This window comes from Mus pahari, chromosome 3, assembly GCF_900095145.1.
Source record: "Mus pahari chromosome 3, PAHARI_EIJ_v1.1, whole genome shotgun sequence".
Classification (NCBI taxonomy): domain Eukaryota; kingdom Metazoa; phylum Chordata; class Mammalia; order Rodentia; family Muridae; genus Mus; species Mus pahari.
Window position 1 is genome coordinate 120,784,492 of NC_034592.1, and position 10,178 is coordinate 120,794,669.

The following is a 10,178-nucleotide window of genomic DNA, read 5'->3' on the forward strand; positions in this document are numbered from 1 at the left end:
TCACAGAAATCCCTTCCTCCATCTTTTCACTTCCTCAAATGCATGTTCAAGCAGAGCTTCTGCAGTTCAGTCTTGGCAAACATTGATCCTGTTTCTTTAGCCAAACATTTGCATTCTCTTACTCTTTGCTGTGGGGTGTGGCCAACCGTTCTGTATACCTGACCTGAAGCTGATACCCACATGGGGAAGATGCAAGTCATTTCCATTTCTAGATCACATGGATGCCTACTAGAGCACTGTGTGCTAAACTCCCCTTGTGGGAAAAGAATGAAAAAAGGAAAAGAAAGAAACAAACAAAGAAACAAACAAACAAAAATAAATAAAAATCTTGTTCAATGGGGTAATCTGAGATACTGGCTTAGGTGCCGCAGTTTGTTTCTGGTTTCTAAAACAGAACGCACATGGCCAACCGTGCTGTTTGTTTCATCATCACCCAACACTTCAGGAACAAAGGCACCCCACTCTCCTTGTTTAAGTTATACAAAAAGAAGCAGGAAAACGTTACAACGATTTCTCAGGAATGCAAGGCCACCCAGGCCCAGAAACGATAAACTACTTGTGATCTAAGTATCTGGGGAAAAAAAATTAAAATGGTGTGGTGGGGGTCAGAGAAGAGAATGAGGGATCTAAAAGGAGCTTTTGAGAAGTGAACATTTTTATCAGACTAAGGAGTGAGGTTTTAAACACTGGAACAGCTGTGAGTAACTCTGAATGCTCTGTGTGTGTGCAAATAAGATGGCGTGAGCTTACTGAGTATTAAAGGGACCCAGTAAGTCACTACATTTGGCATTGAGCACTTCACTCATCTTTCTGGCTGATTAGACAGGCATCACATAGCATATAGCTCAGGAATGACAGTGAGAGCCCATCCCCTTGCAATTCAGACATGGAAGAGACTCAACTTATAGGATACAGGGATGCCGAAGAAGCACTGCTTTTCATCTTCATTCATTTGTACCTAACTTGGGATGCTGTTAACTCAAAAGTTATTATCTTCTATATCTTGTTGCTTGATTTTCTTCAAGGAAGTGCTCTGACCCAGAATAGAAAGCTCCTTAGAGCTTTGCTAAAGTAACATAGGTTGAGGAGTGAGGTTAACAGGGAATGTGAAATCAGATCAATTGCTTTTAAAAGAGTTCCCTCGCCTCTTGGTACGTGGATGTGGGATTGATGATGGGGAGAAACGTACTGTGTGATAAAGTGAGCTCCACTTAGGGCAAGTGGCTATAAGTGAAGCTAACAGGCAGAGAAAATTAAAGGCATAGACAATCCTTCCATTCAGCTTTTCCCAGTTGATAATTCTACTTTTCAGATTCTACAGGTTTCTTAGTCTAGAGAGAATGTATTTTCTTTTTCTAAAAACAATTTGATGTTTTAAGTAATTAACTTATGCAGGGTCAACCTTCATAGTCTAGAGAAAGCAATGCATTGTGAATGTGTAGAGCTAAGATTTCTAACACAACTGTTCTCTGTAGCATTCCACCTTGGTTTCCAAATATCAAGAGTAATAAGACAAGCAGGGTTTGTATCTTTTGCACTTTTCTTGTATATGTGTGTTCTTGCATGTACATGGGTGTGTCTATAATGCATGCATGTGTGTGCATGCTTTGCCTGTGTATAGGAGGGGCACAGGCACATATGTTCCCATCTACCTGAGAGTTCAAGGTTGTTGTTAGCAAACTTTCTCAATCACTCTATTCATTGAACTAGCAGTAGTCTAGCAAACCCAAAGACGGCCAATAGGACTAGTTTTGCTAGCCAGCTTTGCCTGTGAGTTCTCCGTCTCTTATCTCCCAAAGCTGCAGTGACAGCTGGGCTGCCATCCTTATCCAGCATTTGTGGATGTTCTAGGGGATCTGAACTCCAGTCTTCAATCTAGCAAAGCGGACACTTAAACTCCTGGGCTATATCCTAGACAGATAAAGGGTTTAAATATGTATGTGTCCGAAAGAGCTATTGTGGAGATTAAGATCAAAATGTTTAGAGAGAATCCAATAACCTATATTTGATAACTATGTTTTTATAGTTGCTTCTGTGGTATTAATTGAAAAAATGTTAGCTTTTGAACTTGTTCTAATTATTTTCTTTTTAAGTTTAAGTGTATGTGTGTTTTGCCTGCTTTTATGTCTGTATAACACATGCATGCCTGGTCCCTAAGGAGGTCAGAAAAAGTTTCATATCTCCTGAAACTGGAGTTACAGACCCTTGTTAGCCACCATGTGGGAGTTGAACTTGGATCCTCTGGAAGACCAAGAAGTATTCCTAACTCCTGAGCCATCTCCCAAATCCCCAGTGGCGCTTTTTTTTTTTTAAATTGCCCATCTTTTTTACAATTTCATTGTTGTGATAATATATTATGTGCAAAAGCAACTTAGGCAAAAAAGGGTTTATTTCATCTTATAGCTCTCAGAACGTACTCTGTCACTGAAGAAAGTAAGGGTAGGAACATGGCGAGAGCAACTGAAGGAGAATACAGAGAGAACTGATGCCTCCTGGTTTGCTCCCTATGGTTTACTCAGCCTGCTTTCTTATACAACCCAGAACTAACTGCTCAGGAATGGTATTGTCCAAAATGAATTGGGTTCTCCAAATCAATCATTAATCAAGACAATACCCCACAGAGTTTCCTGTAGGCCAACTTAATTAAGTAGCTTCTCATTCAAGATTCCCTCTTCCCAGATGCATCTAGCTTTGCATTGAATTGACAAAAACAAATCAGCCCATTGCCCAAGCTAGTAAAGATTAGATGGGACCTAAATGAATAATCTTGGGACAAGAAGGGAAGGATGCTTCCTTTTGATTCTATCTCTTATCTATTTCAAAGGGGGATGCATCTGGTCTCCATCCATCCAGACTCACCCATTTGCTCATCCAGACTTTATGGAGCCCTTACTCTCCTAGGCAGCTCCTTCCTCTTCTCAATACCAAATAAAGATATCCAGACACGTATTTCACCTTGCAGTAAGGACCAGTGATGAGATAACACAGTGTGCTAAATCCCCTTACAGTTGGGGATGATTAGCTGTTAATGTTCTGTTAAGAACATAGGTCAGTGGTGGGCAGGGACACAAAAGGACACCAATGGCCTGAAGGAAAATCCATGTGGCAAGAGTTAGGACTCTAGAAACTTGAGGTTGTTTCACCTAGTTATGTCCCTTTTGTTAGAATTTGACAGCAATCTCCTCTTAGAGAGGCACATGTACTTCCATTTCAAGGTCTAAGGAAGCAAGAAAGCAAATTCTAAATACATCTTGAGATATGATTTTGGCTCTAAAGCAAGTGTGATATAGAAGGCTCATGACTGGGAGCTACACAGACTTCTGGAAAATATTGAATTGTGACCAAGCAAATGTTAAAATAGGGAGATAAATTTAACTAGCACTTTGTGTGTGTGTGTGTGTGTGTGTGTGTGTATTTATGTGTGTGTGTGTGTGTTTGTGTGTGTGTGTGTGCTTGTGCATGAATGAGTGCTACATTGGTTAGCAGTTAAAAGGCAGATTCCAGCATATCAGAGGTTCGATTTGAGTTTGTAAACATAATCCAATCCACCTGGATGCTAATGGGAGGTAAACCACCAGCTTTGATATACAGGAGACCCTGTCCGAGTGTTTTGCTGGTACTGCCATTGGGTGCTTAAGGTAAATATTTTCTCTAATACAAGCAAGGATTCAGAAGCAGTATTATGACTAATTCCCTTTACCTGCCTTGTTGGGATGGAAAATTCTGAATAAAAACATAAACAAAAGCAATGAGATTGAGCTAATCTCTTTTTACCTATGAAAGCTCATTCATGCCTGTCAATATGGGGCAGTTGCCCAGGAGGCAACCTTGGGGAAAGTGCCATGGAAGGATTATATCTGAGTTGGTATCATCAGGCCAAGGCCCAGACTCCTAGTTCCTACTGAGCAAAACATTCTCTAGTGCCTAAAACCTGTATTCTCCCACATGCCTTAGCAACAGGTCAAGATTTACTAAACAGACTCTGTGAATTCCTAGCAGAGGTGAATACTTGATTTCGGGCTCTAATGCAAATGCATCACATGTTCCTATATAGTTCTGCAGGTTGCAGGTGAAAAGTCAGATAAAAATCTTTGGAAGAAGACAGCTTCAGATCCCACCTGGACATCAGCACTTCCTCTCTTCTGCTGAGTTGAACACTGGGTTCCTTGGGAGGATTTAGAGAAGAGAAGGCATGAGCTTCGGAGAGTTCATGTTTGGTAGGGATGTTCATGCACAGAGAAAAGAAAAAGAATCCCAGTGAAAGGAAAAAGAAATCAGGTAAAGCTCTGAGGAAAAGGATAGAAACAATGGGAAGTCCCCGGCAACACAGGACAGAGTGGATTTAAGGTTTACACTTGTTTGCAAGTGAAATTCAAGACACCTAAGGGCAACCACTCCTCAGGCTAGCGCTCTTCACACTGCTAAAATAAAACTCTTTCCATACCATAGAATTATATAAATAAATTATAGTTATTTCATAGAATAACTGCTTCCATTTTATTGGCAGAAGAAATTATAACCAACACCTTGAAGTCCTTTTTTTTGACACCAGGGAGTCTTAGTGAGCTCTTTTTGCTTATTCATACTGATGAGTCTGGGAGAAATCAGATAGAATATGGTCTTAACTTTGGAAGAATATTTCTATTGAACATTTTTATAAAATGAAAAGTGAGGTTAAGAATGACATTTGTTTCCACTCTGCAGTTATTCTTGCTCTTCATACCTCTGAATATGAACTATCATATATATACTAACAGATACAGTCTAATTTTTGCTCCAGAAATAAAGGTTGAGATTTTGTGAAATAAATCATGACAAATGTATTTTAGCTGGCACCAAGGAGGGTTAAGTTATCATGGTATACATTATTAAAAGATCAGATGAAAAGGAAAAGTAAATAAAAGCTAAGGAGGGAAAAGGGAAAGGCAGGGGAAGTTGGAGCCTTTTAACTCTTAAAGATCGCAGCCTTTTGTTAGTCTGGAATCATTCCTGTAACTATGGGTCACACCTTTTTGAATTCTTCATCTATCAAGGACTGTTTTATGTTTTTAAAAGGGGGATATAAATCTTATATATAGCCTTTAATCAAAATGAGATAAAGTGACAGAATTCCAGCCAAAAGCCAAACCACCAGCAGCAAATCTCTTCAATTGCGTGACCAATAAATGTCCCATTGTGTTTTATCTTTATTTTTCAGTAGTCAGAATCTTAAGAAGAACAGCCTAGGTCTAGGAGAGCCCTGAGAAGTCAGGAGGAGAAGGTAAAGGACTTAGAGGAGGAATGAGTGTAGAGTAATAGAAGGCAAAGATGAATGCACCATGACATTGAGGCCACTTAGATGGACTTTGGATACCTACACCGAAGAAAGACAAAGTAAAGGGTTGGAGCAGCAAAGAGAGAAGCAATAGGATAATAGACAATGAGGGTCTTCAGGAGGACTTTCTACATGCCAAGGCTTTGTGGAACTACTGTCTGCCCTAATGCCATAGCCACTAACCTGCAGTCATAACCACGTGATCTTTTAGGACTCTGTACTTTAATCTTATGAATGATGTCTTTAGACCATCTCACCAAGGTTTGGTTTTAACACATTGTTCAGATTCCATTGGATTCAAATAACTTATAGCTGGAAATCTGATGATATGGAAGTCATCCGAGTCGTCTTCCTGCCACCTCCAAAGGCATCAGACCATCATAGTTTGAAAACAACAATCTCTGAAGCTGCGTTATAGTTATAGTCATCTGACATTTCTAAAACTACTTGACATTTCTAGATGTTGTAATTGATTAAAAGTTAAAACAAAGGGGAAGTCTTTGGTTTTGTACATCTTGAAAGTATTTGTGTTACAGCTAAATACGTACTATATCTTCAATATATCACACTTTAGTGTGAATACACAAGAATGGTATTATTGTCTTAGTTTGGGTTTCTATTGCTCTGACAAAATACCATGACCAAAAAGTAAGTTGGAGAGGAAAAGGTTTATTTGGGTTACACCTCCTTATTGTTGTTGAACATCAAAGGAAGTCAGGAGAGGAATTCAAACATAGCAGACACCTGAAGGCAGGAGCTGTTGCAGAGGCCATGAGGGTAGAGAGGTTACTACTTACTGGCTTGCCTTATATGTCTTGCCCTGCCTGCTCTGTTATAGAACCCAGGACCACCAACCCAGGGATGGCACCACCCACAATGGACTATATACTCTCCCATCAATCACTAATTAGGAAAATGCCTTCCAACTTGAACCTACGGAGGCATTTTTCAATTGAGATCCCCTCCTTTCAGATAACTCTAGCTTGTGTCAAGTTGACATAAGAATTGCTAGCACACTGTAGCATGTTGTCTCCAAACTACTTTGTCTGAGAATTATGTATTAATGAATCGTCTCCACGTAGCAGACTTTACTTTAATCATTAGGTTGGATGAAACTAAGAAGTGATTTTCTTTTTATTTCATTACTTTTAGGGTTTTTTTTGTATAGTTTTTTTTTTTTTACTATGTAGTCTATATTACCCTGAAAATTACAATCCTCCTGCCCATGACTGCAGAATTTTAGATTTACAGCTTTGTGCCACCACACCCAGTTCATTCTTTTCTCTTTATATTGAGCTGTCTTTATCCAAATGTGTACTGAGACTATCAGGCCTTCTTGGACTTATCAACTATCATCTTAAGATTGGCAAGAGTTTTATCTCAATGTCTGAACTGCTTTTCCCCTGGAGCAATATATACATTGCCGATTCTCTTAGTCATAGTTGATGCTGTATAAACCTTGCAAGCATTTAAAACTATATAAATACTTCTTGTCCCAAAAATAAAGTGAAAGCCAGGAAGTTGTCTTTGTATACAAAATAATTCAAGACTATCTGCTAAACTCACATCTCAAGATCAGGGTTCTGGATAGGACCATTGACAACTTCTAAAATGCTCTATAACCAAGAGCTGTTTCCTTTAGATACTGAAGTCCTATAAAGTCACTTAGAGCCATGAAGGAAGTAAGCAGGCTGTTGTTCTCAAAGAATAAGAAGACCTTACCGTGTGTCCTCAAGATAGAAATTTTATGAGTCCCAAGAGATAGAAACAACTCCAGATGTGCGAAACATTGATTAAATCCTTCCTGAAGACTTGGAAATGCCCTTGCACATTGCCCACTGCTGATATTTCTGGTGGATTTTACATTCTGTGTCATTCAGCTGTGAGACAATGGATGGAGAAACAATAAAAAGAATCCTTCCAGCTCTGGATGGTGTGAGTCATCTTTGCCATTGAAATTTCCAGTCATGGTCTGAGAAGAAGAGACAGCATGTGCTTAGTTTTTGGCATAGCCTGAGAAGTGGCTTTGCCAAATAAAATGTTCAGGAAAGAAGGATGACAAGGGATCCGTTGACCTTTACTATGTAGCTTAATGGCATTTGAATGTCTTTGAGTCCCTATAAATGATGCTGGAAGGGCCTGTTGATCTGTAAATATTATCAATATTCTTTCCTAAGAGTAGTGGGTGAGGTAAGGTTACTGAAGCCTTTCAAATATTATGGGATTCATTTAACATATTAGCATTAGCTTATATTGTTAGCTCTATAGGTTTGAAATATATTTACTTGTTTAATTTGCATTACAGCTCAACATAATAGGTATACCCTATTGTGCAAAAATAGTTGAAAGTGTCCTTTATATCCTTTATCTGAATACCTTTGCAATAGAATTCCTAAATATTTTGACCTTCTGAATCTTAATGTCATGACTCTGGTCAATGGTGCTTCTTATTCATGGGTAACCTTAGGCCAAATGGCCTTCCTTGCCTTTTTTGAGGTATGTTATTGTTCAGCTATCTAGCCCAGACTTGCTCACATGGCTATTAGTCAGGGTCTAAGTAAAGAAATAGAAGTGTAAAACCTTTTGAATGACTATATCCTCAGCTGGCTAGTCAACACATTTTCATGCCATGAAATAAGGGATAATAGCCTGCTTATATTTAAGGAGTAAACAGAGACTCTGCTTATTGATGGGAGGACCAACAAAGGACTCTCATATTGCTATACCTATCAAAACATCCACTTTGTACTCACAGGCCTGAAATGAGCATATGAATCCATATGGCTATGATATTCAAAAGTAAAATGTGAGTGACTGAACAGTAAATTCACGTATCAGCTTTTCATTTCCATGTCGATGGTCTACCATACTTTTCTTGCTTGCAAACTACCATGGTCTTTTCATATCAATCACCCACAAGTTGATATTGTCTATTACAACTTTTCTTCAAGCTCTTGCATCAGCAGCACAGCAGACAGTAAAATTTATCTTTAACAGTGCTTTAAGGTCCAAAGAGAAATGCCAGGTGGATGCTTTTCTACAAAGAGGTTCTTATTAGAATTGGATAGGAAATACTCTGAAAATTATTTCTCTACACCCATGCTAAGCCTTGTTTTCAAATTCAGAGGAGGGGTGGCAGAGACAAATTTTTGTGTTTCAAACAACCCCTTCTATAATTTTGATACACATCAAACCAACTCTTCCTGCTTAATCTGCCATTATGATCCTATTAGGTCATGGAAATCGTTTTACACAGCAAAATATGTTTAGCCATTTAATTAGAATTGTCTTTTTAAAAAATAGTCTACTATATTACAATCATGAAAATTCAAGAAGCACACTTGACCGCAGTAACCTGTATCCTTATCTGCAAAGAGTTCAAAATAGCTGCTTATCTTTGAGGTTCAAGTCAAATTGGTTAAAGAAAATGCTTTGCAAACTATGAAGCTCTCAGCAAGTAGGAGAAGGAGTTACCATTATCTACCCCCTTTAGCTACACAAAGGCTCTGAGGATTTTTCAGATGATTCTGTGTGATTAACCGAAACATGAATCCCACTGGTTTTCTGTCCTGGAGTAGTCATTTGTCTCTCTGATCTTTCCGAAGGGATTTGCCCAAGGTGGCAAATTCCTATCTTTGACATATAGTTCTGTAAAGTTAGAGCCATGTTGTTGACTAGGGAATAGGCCCCAAGCTGAAGGTAAGAAGTCATTTTTGCTGATGCCACTTCACAAGGAACATATTATGTATGTTATGTATGACAAGAATTGGATTCATGAATATTGTGCTCCTGGGAACATTTAATGAACATGTGAAGTGTCGTTTTATAGGCATATTTGAAAACTTATTTTTAAAAGCAGAAATACTGATTACCCATCTGTGTTCTATGGGGAAAGTTGCAGAACTAGAAATGTCTTTGTAATAGTGCTTATCCATAGAGGAGTGGGATTAGGTGAACAAATTGAAAAGAAATTAAATAAAGATTCTCAGATGTGTTCCGTATACTTGGATTTAACCAATGTACAACAGATGATATTGAAAAAAATATTATATCTCAGGACTTGGGAGGTAACTGGAGAATTAAGAAAATGTGTTCTTTCAGAAGGACTGGATTAGGTTATCAGCATTCACAGTGGTGGTTTACATTCATCTGTAACTCCAATTGTAGGGACATCCTATGCCCTCTTATGACTTCTTTGAGCACCAAGTAATTATATGGTAAACCTACATATAAAATAAAATTCTGTGACAGTATATGTCTCTACCACATGCATGCAGATTTTTCTTGTTATTACTTTCTAAACAGTGCAGCCTAAGTACCTGTACAAATTTGTAAACAGTTACATAGAATAAATAATCTAAAGGTTACTTAAAGCATATGAGATGATGTGCCTTGGGTCTAGATAAACACCACACTATTTCATAAAAGAAACTTGATCATACACAGAGCTTGAGATCTCTGAATGGCTGTGGAACCAGTATCCTGTTGATACTGAGAGACTACTATTCATATAAAAGGACAGAGTGGAACACCATATACTACAGAGGCTTTCATGGGGAAGGAAAGGTTTCTTAGCCAGGAGTGGGAGAGACCTGAAAAAGCATGGCACAATCTCAGGAAAGACATTCATACAATAGACTATATAATAGCCTTGATTAAGAGAGATTCTTATGACTACATCATTTATATAAAAAGAACAGATAATTGTTATGTTTTAAATTACCACTTCTCTCTGAAGTTCGTGGGTGACAAATGTTTTGGTTGAAATCGACAAATGTGCAAAGGCTTAATAAAAAAACTCAGAAAGAGTAACGTATTGCCTGAACGTTCATTGAAAACACACACACACACACACACACACACA

The 10,178-nt window shown here is 38.4% G+C and overlaps 1 long non-coding RNA gene across 1 annotated transcript; it reads right to left on the reverse strand.

The window, feature by feature from the left end:
• Window positions 1-314: 314 nt before the first annotated feature.
• On the reverse strand, window positions 315-7,138 carry LOC110317527. Its single transcript, XR_002380323.1, has 3 exons — window positions 7,037-7,138; window positions 5,498-5,666; window positions 315-4,165 (listed from the first exon to the last, which is right to left on the reverse strand). It is a non-coding gene; the product is annotated as an uncharacterized LOC110317527 (long non-coding RNA).
• Between the last annotated feature and the right edge of the window lie 3,040 nt (window positions 7,139-10,178).